Raw genomic sequence first — 13,123 nt, forward strand, 5'->3', positions numbered from 1 at the left:
GAACACAACAGAAAATTGTACATCTTATGACAGGGAAGGAAGAATGTTCTCATTAGCAATAGGAAAATTTTCATACTGTTGTACAAACCCGTGTTAACACTATGTCAGGATTACCTGGTGCTTCAGATTTTTCACACACAGGAAAAAAATGGATCAAATTATCAAGGGATTCTTGGGTAAAAGTCCAGCCTTCCTTAAGTGATGAGAATGAAACAAAGGGCTCTATTTAGCCCAGTAAAATGAATGAAGGCTGGGGCTAAAACTATTTTAAATCTCTAGACAATGTTGGTGCAAATATGAACAGGCATTCACTGGCTACAGATAAATTCAGCCTATTAGAAGAATATGTCTAGATGACATCTTCAGGAAGGAGAGAAGTTCTCCTATAGCAGTAGCAGAGGCAAACAAATGATCTGACTTTAAATTAGTTTGGTCACTTCATGAACCCAATTCCATCGAATGATGGTCTGGAAAAGCTGGGGACAGAATTTGATAGCCCATGCTGTCACTTCAAAAATGTTGAGCATTTTAGCATTTCGGCTGTACAAGTTGAGTGTATTGTTTGAGTGTTGAGTATTAGCTTTTTTGGCACTTGTTTGAATTTGGGGTGTCACATAGGAAAGACATCTACATTCCATATGTATTCTCATAAAACTAGTATAGTACCTAATGCATGTATAAATATAGATACTTTACAGATACTACCCACATGCACCCCTATACATTATACATTTGGAAGAAATTCTTTACTCAGAGGCTGGTGAGGCACTGGAACAGGTTGCCCAGAGAAGCTGTGGATGCCCCATCCCTGGAGGTGTTCAAGGCCAGGCTGGATGGGGCTTTGGGTTCGGTGGGTGGTTCGGTGAGAGGTGTCCCTGCCCACGGCAGGGGGTTGGAACTAAACGGTATTTAAGGTCCCTTCCAACCTAAACCATTCAATGATTCTATCATTACACCTAGGCACATGCTTACTAAGAATGGACTTCCAAATGGAATGTAAATACAAGTTTGAATTTCCTAATGTAACTATCACATCATCTGATAAACACGTGTAAAAGAGCATTTCGCTATTTCCACTAGTTCTAAATACAACTAACAGTGTTCATCCATTTTGCTATCCAGCCAAACTGCATAGAAAAAAATGGGATGTTATACTGATTTTTTCTTACACTAAAACCTTCCATCTTTTGTAACTAACTCATCTGATTTCCACGATCATAAAGAACTGTATAATATTAAATTATAACAACAGCAATCAAAGGCATGGGGAGCAAGAGGATTCTCAATTGCAGCCCATGCATCACTCAATATCGCCACAGAAGAAGAGATTGAAAAGCACATCAATTCACATAACTTCCTCCCAGTGCCCATTGTCTTTTTCAGTTTCTAATGATGCTGAAGTGTCTCCATGATTAAAATTTAAAGGCTTCCCAGTAACCAAGTAATTTGCCCAAAACTCCTTATCTAGCACTCACCATGAAGACTCTGATTTTAATATACCATTAATCAAGCTCCAGCCAAGTTTACTACTGATACTTTCAATTACAGAGGAACTAACTTCATTCTTCTCTGTGTGTCAGTGAGACCACTTCCTTGATTAGCCATAGACCCTAACGACAGACGGGTAACGGAGTCGGGTTTGATGCACTTACCGAAGGAACTATTTGTTGTGAATTACCAAACAGTAAACAGAATTGGATCTCTCTGCTGCAGGATATACTTCAGCCAAATTTTGAGCTGTACTTATCCTATTATAATAAAAAACACTAACTGATTTCAAGTTTTAGAGTGTAATAATAATATGTGATTTGATTAAATGTAAGTTAATGCAATGGTGAGTTTAACAGGCAAGTTCTAAATATCAGCATATTTTACAACACAAACATTTACACAAATGTGCATGATGCGTGCTTAATTTAAGCATATGAATAGATCCACACTCTTCAATAGGACATCTCATGCTCTAAGTGATGCACGTGCACAAGTGATTGCAGGATCAGTTATCAGAAAATGATCCCCGGTACAATTTATAAGAATTCCAACAGATTGCAAATAGCTATGATTTGTCACACAACATCTGGTCTCTTCTCTCCGCAATCAAATGGACAAATGGAAATAACAATACAGACTGTGAAATCGCAGCTTGTAAAAAACAATTAGAGGGAAAGGGACCCGTACCTTACCCTGCCAGTGATGGAATTTGCACAGGACTGGCTGGCTCAGCTAACAAAGAGTCAGCATTTGTTTGAGCTGGAATGCGATTTCCACAAAACAAGGATTTCATTCCAAAGTTATACACACAGCTACAGCAAACACTTCAGGAAAACCTCAGGCTAAACAGGATCACAAGTCCCCTTAGCGCCCCATGAAGCACCAAAAGCTTCTGCAAGACAGAGCTGCTGTAGACTGCCTGATGGACCGTCAGAGCACCACGCACCTCCATCAAAAAACTAAAGTCATCTGAGAGGTTACATTTACAAATATCCAGCACAGAGCTCAGTTTATGCAAAAAAATAAAATTAATAAAAATTATATATATAAGTTTTGAGAAAAGAGGTTAAGAGAGTATATAGTCTATGTTAACAGCAAAGGAGATAGATTCTCATTCCTAACTTATTCCAAGTCTCTGGATGGCACCGATTGCCAGTGATCTTGATTATTTGGCTTATCTGACTAAAAATAAGTTTGATATTTAAGAAAAGAGCAATGATTCTATTCCTTGAAACATCTGAGTTTATTTTCCCAAATCTAGCTTTCACATACGAGCAATCATTCTCAACAAAATCTACCTAAGTTTTCACTCATAAGCATGCTTTGTGGTACGTGAAGGCAAAACCCAGCATCTCTTGAGGTGGAGGCTGCAGGTACATGTGGGAGCCTGTTTTATGAAGAGGAGAGAGATTTTGGTAGGGTAGCAGACTTCCTCGAGAATTGTGACTACAGAAACTAAAGATATGAGTCTTTTTCAGACCATGAGCAAATCTGCTCCTTTGGAAGGCCCAACCTTGCCACCGAACCCCTGCGAAAGAAACCCAGCACGGCTTCGCAAGCAATGAGGACAAGACAATGTTTAGGCAAGAAACTCAACTTTTTTGGTATTAATCCAAAACAAAGTCCCCAAATTTCTACTGCTTACTATTCTTTCAGATTTTTTTTTCTCCAGCAGTAATTAGAAGTATAAAGTGGAATAGATGAGGCACAAAAAAAGCACTATGATTTTTCCTGAAATTTTACTTCATCCCAAATGTAGTAATACCTTTTTGTGAGATTTACAATGTTAACCAATTCTTTTCTGTCAACCAGCAATTTTTTGGCAGATCCCTTTTGCATGATTCATGAAGGACCAGTAAAAGGCTAATTGTTCAAATTAATTTGCGTAAATGACTAAGCAAGAGATAACAAAATTACATCTGCACTTGTTTGGCAAAGATTCAATAGCAGCGGCCCTGTACTGCCAGCTGCTTCCAGACAACACTCTCGCAGAAATTAAAAGCTACAAATATTAATTAATACACTTTTTTGGTACGTTAATTTGCACTGAAAGGTTCCGGAGTACAAAACTGCTGAGAAGATGAACCATGATAATTAGAATTAATGGGATGGATGCATGTTTTTTGCAGCTGAAGTTTTAAAAACCCATGAATGGAACTGGGAACTTGGAACTGACATTCTCATAAATCTCTATGATAATGCCGCTATTAGTATTAGAAGGATTAAGTACTGTGGCTCCGGCGTTATCCATCACATGACACGTTGTATCCCATCTGTCACTGCAGCAGCTAAGACATGATAGCTGTCCTTGAGGAAGCTGTATGAAAAGCTTTGGGAATTCAAGGAATTGTGGTGCTGAGTGTCGGGCGACAAAATGAATCGCTCAAACCTCTGACTCTCAAACAGAAATAATGGCCGGTGCTCTGTACTTGTCAGCTTAGTGCTGTAACAAATACTCCGGCTGTGGTATCTGTATTTAAGTTAAGTTAAGCAGTCTGAATTATAGATAAATCAGGCAGAAAAAAAGAACAGTCATAGATTTTTATCTCATTCTTTTATTCTCATTTTTATCTCATTTCTGTCTTTGCAGGTTGGGATGTCTCTGGAACCGTCTCTACTAATATGCACCTTATTAATTTTGCATATTTTAGGGCAGCGAACACAACTGGAGCACTGTTCAGTACGTTGGACTAAAGCTGAAGTTTTACATGAAGTCACTAATGAGACCATTTACCTGCTTCACAATGTTATCTGCACACTACCATGATGCAAATCCCCTTCTACATGGAAACGCTGTCATAAAAAAATTAAATTTTAGATACGTTCTATCTTGAAATTTTGTCCGTCAAACTAACTTTTAATTTTTGTAATAGAGCTTTCCAGATGTTTGAAAAACTGTTGCATTTCTACATTATTATACAAATACTTTACAGGCACACATATGCAATGAGACTGTGCTACCCATCTTACAAACCTTTCAAAGCTAAACACAAGTCATAGAAAAGGAACTCTTGAGCTTTCAAAGTAAGAAATTCTTAAATAGTACATTTACTTCTATTTTTAATGATACCTATGTACATATGCAATATACTTGGTGTGAAGGGATGAACTTGAAGGCATGTCTAAGAAAGCCAAGAGTGCAGAGGGGCAGTGGGACTGTCTCAGGACAGGGCAGCTTCCTCACCTTGTTTGTGTTGAGGTGACCAAAGCAGGCAGAGCCTCTCTAAAAACAACCCTGTGTGGATACATACTAGAGAGTGGGCTGCTTCCCTCCACCCAGCATATATTGCCCCTGGGCAGTTTGGCAGAATAAGATCATGCTTTCACAATTCCTTGGACCCATGGAGGCTTACCATGACATCCTCTGTCTTCTTACAGGACAGTCACACCTGAATTCAATCCCTTCGGCTAAAGACTTTGCAGAAAAACAATCTTTTTTCCTTTTTTTTTTTTTTTCCCTAGTAAAGTTTGTAAAGTAATGCCCGCAAAGGCAGGTGACCAGCAACATAATTTTATCCCCTATTTTCTAGTATGCCATTTTAGCAAGCTCCCATTGTTATTATTCCTTTACTCTCAACCGTTGGATCATTCTCCTACATTGAGGTAAGCGTGTTTCTACTCGTCTTTGATCTGCATAAGGTAAAAAATAAAAATAAAAAAAAAAATCTGTATCTGGACACCAGCTCAAACTGGGAACACAGCGGAGGTTGGTGGTGCTGTGAGCTCCACTCTCACTCCCCAAACAGCAGAAAAAAATGAGAATCTTTAGTTATATTCAGTTATATTGGTTAGTTATATTTATATTCATTAGTTCCTTCACCTCAGGAAGTTAAGTATAATAGAAAATGCAGAAAAATAATGTAAAATCAAGAATGTTTTGTATTTCTGTAGCAACTTCCACCCAGAAATTCCAAAGCACTTCCTAGACACTTCACAGGTGTCTGTAGGTTACAACCTCCAAAACCCCAGTGAGTTTACCATTGCCACTGCAGTTTTGCAGATTGGGAAAAGAAGCATGAAGGGGACAGAAGGCCTTGTCTAGAGCACACGACACCCCACCACAGGCAGGCAGTGCCTCGGTGCTACCCAGGAACCTGGCCCAGAAGGCTCCCGGGTGGCACCCCCAGGGCAGGAAGGACCTGGGCATGGGTTTTCTCCTTGCATTGAAGCAGACGCAACTGGGGAGGCTGCCAAAGATCATCCTGAGCAATAAGTAGTTTGTTTTTGTCTGAAATATATTTATCCACTAAATGCTGTCTCATTAAAGTTGAGGATAGTTGTGGTGGCTATTTGATACCAGTCCTTCCAAAGTGGATTTTTCTCTCTTTTTCTCTGGTTTTAATTAGCATCCTGCACCTGAAGAAGCTTTACAAAATATACATGTGTTTCTGGCAAGTTTTAGTGGTTTTGATGATTCTGACTTTTCTGACAGGCAGCTACTTCATAATATAAATTCCTGGCCATTTCTAACTGTAAAATTCATACAAGGAGCAACTTGAAGATGAGGACCTTAATTATTAATTAAATGAATTTCCTTTAGGCTCTGATAATAGACCAGTATTACTAAAAAGTACTTAGATTTGCATTTATGGGCCTTTACTGAAACTACTTTCTTCCCTTGAGAGAGTCCTTTCTTTTTCCATCTCATCAGTCTTATATCACAATAGCGGGCATCCAACTTGCCACAGTTAAGTCTTAGTTGATGCAGAAACTGGAAGTTTGCTAAAACATCACAGAATGGTACTTAGGTGTACATTTGCTACAGCAAGAAGAAAAGCAATGTAGATTTTAATTACAAGGGATGGTGCTAATTTTATATTTCTAGAGCTTCTCCACAGCAGGCACCTCTGCAGAGTGTTCTCCCCTGTTACATTTGAGGGCTTTCCTAATGCTGTTGGGTTCAGATATGGAGAATGTGAAGCATCTCCCAGTAGCCCATTTACTTTTCCAATGGAAAGCCTTAGTTGCTCTTTCCCCTTGGCTGAACTGGTTAGCACACGAGTGCTAATGGAGCACATGAATGTTCACCGGAGGACAATTTCCCCATGGACATTGCAAGAAACCCTCCCAGGGTTGGTTTTCTTTACTCAATTTATATTTTTACCTTAGCAGCCAACTGAATTGCAATATAACCTGCAAACATATAACGTAGTCACGTTTCCCTCCTATTCCTGTTACACAGTAGTGCCCATTTTCTGCTGTTTTACCAGGATTTTATGGAGACCCACAGTTACTTGTTAATAATATGCCCTGTTCATTATTGCCACCCCTGAGCCACAGGCTGTAAACAGGAGCAGGTGGTACCTGCAGTGTATAGCAAACTACCATGCAAAGCATTTGCAAACTCACACAAGGTCTGGACTTCGCATCCAAACAAAGATTTAAAGATAAGATTTTCAAAGTGGTAAGAGAGAGCCAAGCATTCATCACATTTTAGTAAAAACATCTCTCTAATACACTACTCGTACTCTCCTCACCAGTTACTCAAAGGCCAGCCCTACAACATCACCTAGCAATAAATGAATGCCTTAATCAGCACTGTGCCCATCAGTACTTGCATCCCTTTCAGAGTCATCATTTGCACACGCATTTCTTTATTTTCTTTTCCACCTTTCCCTCTACATGTCCCTGCCACACTTTGTATATTTTGGTTGCACCTATAATGGAAAGACGAGCAAAAGAGAACCAGACCAGCAGCTGTAGAAAATGAAGTTTTCTGCTTCTATGCAGAACAGATGCAATGTGTGCATCAGCAGGGCTGCATTTATCCAAGCAGCTTACACCACATCAGCCTTGTTCTGCAGGACCATGCCAGAGGGTGGCGAGAAAGAAATGATTTATATTTGTGCATTAGACATCCTAATTCCCTCATGCACAGTTTCAATAGAAAGAGACACCAAGAGCTTTAGAAATGTGTTCCTAATTATACATCTCATCAAATGCTCAACACTTATACTCACGATGAGCACAAAGCACTTGTCTACTCCACCACCTATCCCCTTCCTGAGTTGTCCTTTTTAATGGTCTCTTATGTAAAGAGAGTTGGCCGCTTAAATATTTGAAGTCTGCCAGTTTAAAAGATTTAAAGTATTTTAAAAATGCAGAATAGATTTTTTTTGTGTGTTCTTATCATTCAAAAAACCTTCACCAACACTTTTTTTTAATTAAAAAAAAAAATCCCTTTGGGCTATGAATGCCAAGTTTTAGCCCAGAGGGAATTTTTATTGCAGATATAAACCCCTGGAAATCAGAGTATGTATACATATATACAGAGCCTGATAAACCCTTGACTGTGACACTGCTACTGAGGGCTGCTATAATATCTGATGACAAAACTGACAGATTACTTCTGATGAGAATGTGGAACCCTTTTTGTTTTTAACTTGACCCTGAAGACATGTCATAACATTTGTAATATCTGCAATAAAGTGTCAACTATACTGCTGTAAGACTGCTGGAGCTTGGAGTTAAGCATTCTGTTTAGTGCTCCTACAGCTTTCAATTTAAAATAAAAAAAGACTCCTAATTTCCTTTTGGACAGTCCAGACCTAGTATAACTGCACTAATTTGTCTTGGCAAACATGAAGCAGTTGTGGAGAACATGACTACTGGAAAAGAAATCCAGAGCAATAGACAAAACAGAATAGAATAAACTTATCAATCATTTCTACATAAATTCGAGATTTACAGTTCAGTAGAAACAGTCTTTGGAAGGGACTGCAATAAAGCGAGCGTCAACGACCACCTCAGTAGTAGGGCTAACTTGATTTCGGACTGCATTGAATTAAAATTTTACTCTAACCTCCAAGCTACGCAAGGTTCATGAAGCATTTTAAGACCAGTTCAAGAGGGATAAAAATGGCAATAGTGTCTCATTCCCTGTAGTCAGACGTCATGTTTTGGAGTCCAGTCATTCAGTTAGGGAAATCGACCCTAATGGGCTGGTCTCACCAACCCCGTATCTCCCAAGCACAGTGTTTTCTTTTATTGATCCACATTAGTCATGATGACCATAAGAAAACTCATCTTGCCATTGGCATAACATCTACTCTTTGGCTCAGAGATGGTATTTTTAAAGAAGCTCATTGTAGACTAGAGCAGAAGAGACCCTCTTCTCTGATAAGTTGTCCCAAAATTAATAGCTTGATCTAAAAGTGAGCACCAGGCACAGTTCCATGAAAGACAATATTTTGCTGCCACTAACAAGGTCTGATTTCTTTGTCTAAGTGTACAATATAGTAAAACTAAGCTTTATTTCCCAAGAGATGAAATACTTCATTTATTTGTGTAACTTCCTCAGACTTTATATTCTTGTGTGTTTCAGGACTTCGGTAGTTGCCTTCTTGTAATATTTCAGCTTTTAAGCTGTTTTCTTGCCTCACTGAACTCACATAAGATACATCTGAAAGCTTTAGTACAAATTTACTTCGAATAAAGTCTTCAATTCATTTTCATGGCACCAAAAAGACAGCTTTAATAACTGCAATGACAAATAAACTGGAAATCATTCCAGGCCTTTTCACTTAACTGACAAGTAGAACGCTCTCATAATGAGCCGCAGGTTTTACGTTTTCTCTTTGACCATAATAGCTTCATTTAAGAGCGTCAGACCCTGACACTTCATCATTTATCTACATTATTTCTCATCTTCTTTCAAATAAATTATGGAATACTAGACTGAGCACATAAAAACAAAGTGACTTGTTATCTGTAAACAGCAAGATAAATTGTCCAGAAGTTCCTCATTTAGTTCCTTTTAAATGTAAGGGCAAGTTATTGGTTATACCTTCTTTTTTTTTCTTCTTTTTTTTTTTTTTTTGCTATCCCAATTTTTTGCATTTTTTTACAGCCATCTTATTCTGTTGCCAGTGGCCTTTGTGCAGCCATCCAAAGCCTGATGATAGTGCAGTAGGCATAAAATAATTCCATTATCTCAAGGTTGTCCAGGGTAGTACAGAGAGGAAAAAATATTGAAAAAATCAAATAAACAACATACATGGGTATTTCTCTCCATCTCTAAAATTCCTCGTCTAAAATACATCTTGTCATACTAGCAAATGTGACACATCCAAAGTAATGAACAGTGGGCTCTGTAACCGTTCTTGCCTTTAGAAAGATAGGTCTGATGCTTACCATCAGCGTAAGTTCCCCTACCCTGGTGAAATACGTTAATTCTTGTCTTAGAGCTGTGTCAAACACTTGGAGTTTGCATTTATTTTATTTTAAAATTATATCATCTGAAACACAATTAGCAACACTGCATTCATATTTTAATTATTAGTGATGGATGAAATTAAGAGAGGTTTGGTCTAATAATACTGCACATTTCCAGTGCACCTCCTCCTGTGAAAAACCACCGAGCATGTCTACCGGATGGCCCGGGGTTTAGAGACACCCCACTCCCCCGAGCCAAGTCCTGTACTGAAGGCTGTAAGGCCACATCCACAGCCATCAGCGTGTTTAACCCTGCCAAGTTAAAGGACATATTAGCATTGGAGCCATCTCACAATGTGCCCTGCAGGATCGGTTTCAAGGCACTTCCCACACATTACAGTCCTTCTCTTCTTCGGGAGACTGCTCAGATTATTCCGGTTTTAGAGATGGGAAATTCAAGACATGGGTATGTCTGTAGTAGGATTTCAATAACTAAACCCAACACCACTACAGATTTTAAGCCATAACTTTCAAGACAAAGTAAAACCCATAAAAGTAAAAAGTAGGTTGGAAACCTTTTCAGAATTGTCCTTCATTTTATTTTGAAGGATTTCTTTAAAAAATGCAGCAAAACTAGAAAGGGACTCATTCAAGAGTCCCTCATCCCAAGAGAGACTCTGTCTCTTACCAGCCTCCTTGAGAAGACGAGGAGCTGTAAAGAGCCTGAAAAACTCAAATCACTGGGCAGGACACTTTGCCCAAGTAAATTGGCTTGGCTCGAAGTTTGAATTTTGGTGGCAATCTTAGACAGTCTGCATTGACCAGTGCACAGCACCACCACCACTCAGGCTAAGGCTTTACAGAAGAAAATGGCATGGTTGGAGAAGGACTTCTTACAGGATTCCTTAGCAGATATAAAGCCAGACCTTGACCTGTTTGATTTTCCAGGTAATTTTCCTTTCAAGCTCTTTCTTTCCCTCTCAGCTCTGAGCTCCTGGTGCTGGCACCATGGGCACACAGCCATCTAGCAATTCAATCATGTTATCTGAGCAATGCAGGCAACAATCAAATAAAGACAAAAATAAGAGTTTAAGCTGAGGTTCCCATCAGTTGCAATTCCACATACATAACATTTTAATTATATCTCATCTCCAGTGTAATAGTTAGAGATGCCATTTGATACAGTTTTTTTTTTTTATTTGAAAAATTAAATCTAACTAAATTAGCAAAAATAAAGTAGTAAAAGTTAATTGGGAATTATCTACTACAAAATAACTCTTACTGGTAAATGCTTTGTGTGGTTATAAAAGGCTGATAAATATAATTGTATTTATGTAATGAGTATCATGTTTAATTTACTGTACTTGGTTGTTTTATACACCATTTTATGCAGGCCTCATAAGTGAGCTTCTTATTATTGCTTGTATTGCTTTTTAAAAAAATTAAAATAAAAAAATTACCCTTGGATGCAGCACATAGGAAACATCCAATAGATTTTGAACAAGGTAGCGATTAGCAGTTTGTCCAGAGAAATATTCAGGACGATCTGCATCTGTGTGACCTAAAAATAAGAGCGTTTAGTAACACTCTGCACACTGACGGTTCATGCCTAAGTGGCTTGACACAACACGCAGCGGTCTGGCATATGTAGTCCATGGCTCAAGAACTGTGATGTTAATCTCCGAGCTCGCCGTCATATGGGCAATTACAGCCGAGTGCATGCCGATGGAGTAATGCTCGCTCCTGGCAGGGCTGCTCTCTGCAAAAGGGTGAAATTTCATTTTTGCACTTCATCTTCAGTTAATACAATTTTGGTCAGATGTTTTCACATTCCAGAAAGCACAAGTCAACCAAGCTTCTGACTTTGTGGCTTTCCTGGTTAGCTCTGTTTTAGGAATGGACTTGAGACTATGCCACTTTTCTGTTACTGTTATTAAAATTTCTACAGAAAAACCTTTGGCGTGTCTCCCCTGGTAAAGATCTTCAAAACTGAAATATGTCCAACACTGGAGATCTGTACATACTCCATAGATGTTGATATCATTTACAATGCCAAAAATGCCCAAGAGGAAGGTAAGGTTTCTCTTGCCTGCATTTTTTTCAGGGATATTTTTGAATTTACATTCATCAGATCCAGTACAAACTATTTGCATGATCCCAAGCAATCAGTAGAAAAATAACACTCTAAACTGAGAAAAAAATACACATAGTACTGTGGCATGTGAAATTGCTGTTCAGACACAGAGCAGAACAAATTCTACCTTACATGTCTATGTTCAGCTGCCTCTGAAGTTCTTGGTAGGAATGTCTTTGATTTACAGCTTTGTGCAAAGGCATTACCCTTCAGTCACTGTCAGGGGACTGAATCAGATACGTGTATTTATCTGCCCAATCATAGAGATTGCCACATAATTTAAAATTTCAATATATATAAATATTTATTAATCTAAGCCATGAGGTCCCCCCCCCCCTTTTTTTTTTTGGAGCAGTAACTACATTCATCGGTCCTATAAATTTTCTACTTTTACATCACTTTGGTGTTGGCCTTTAATTTTTAATTCTATTTAACACACAAAGTTTTGGAAACCCTGTGTGTGAACAGGATATTTGTTCTTCACTTAACACACAAAAGACTTTAAAGGGATACGCAGTTTGCTTAAAGTTCTTCCCTAAAATGAAGAGTTTTGCTCAAATTTGGGCTATTGTGTTAGGTTCTTGATGGAGCTGTCATCATTTTGAACTCACCCACCTTGTAGGAAAAAAAGGTTTTTTTTTTCTGAAGGAAAAAGAAATAACTAGATCTCCATCAGACCTATATTTTCCCGTCCAAATCCTTCTAGGATGACAATGGCCAGTAAAGAAAGACAAAATGTGCTACAGATTTAGCAGTGGTCCTCATTGCTGTTGTTGGTAAACCAAGAAGGTAATTCTTTCTTACATTACCAAGATTTAAAAAACAAGGTTATCAAAGATGTTAGTATATCTGAAAAAAAAAAAAAAGTAAATCTGAAAATCTATTGAGAAAATCAAGTCTCAACCTCAAGACTCTTAGGAGTATACTTAAGGTAGACAAATAAAGAGGACAATGCATGCTTATTTTCGTCAAAAATTTAAGATAGTTCTATGATATCTTTTTCATATTTAGCTAAAGATCTTTGACTATAGGGTGTTGGCAGTACTATGAAGCTATCGAAATCCCTAGCTCCTGTTCATGGTTTGCGATGTATATAGTAGATGGAGTTTCTTCACCCACTAGCACATGGTTAAGGACCTGTTCGCATCTTGTCCTGCAACCAACAGGTGGCAAAGAAGACCGCCACTCACACTCTCCTCTCTGTCACCATTTGCATTGCAGAAACTCACAACATCCTCTATCTGGACAAATTTTTGACAATAGCCTTGCTTCTGTTCAAAAACCAGCTTAAAAAAATCATTAAATTATAAAAACAATTTGATATTGTACCTTCAGATTTCCTTT

The 13,123-nt window shown here is 38.4% G+C and overlaps 1 long non-coding RNA gene across 2 annotated transcripts in view; it reads right to left on the bottom strand.

Moving 5' to 3' along the window:
* The window catches only part of LOC125182672 (uncharacterized), a 165,785-nt gene that overhangs the window by 78,477 nt on the left and 74,185 nt on the right, over window positions 1–13,123 (bottom strand). The window lies entirely within an intron of this gene.

Source organism: Anser cygnoides, chromosome 6, assembly GCF_040182565.1.
Source record: "Anser cygnoides isolate HZ-2024a breed goose chromosome 6, Taihu_goose_T2T_genome, whole genome shotgun sequence".
NCBI lineage: Eukaryota > Metazoa > Chordata > Aves > Anseriformes > Anatidae > Anser > Anser cygnoides.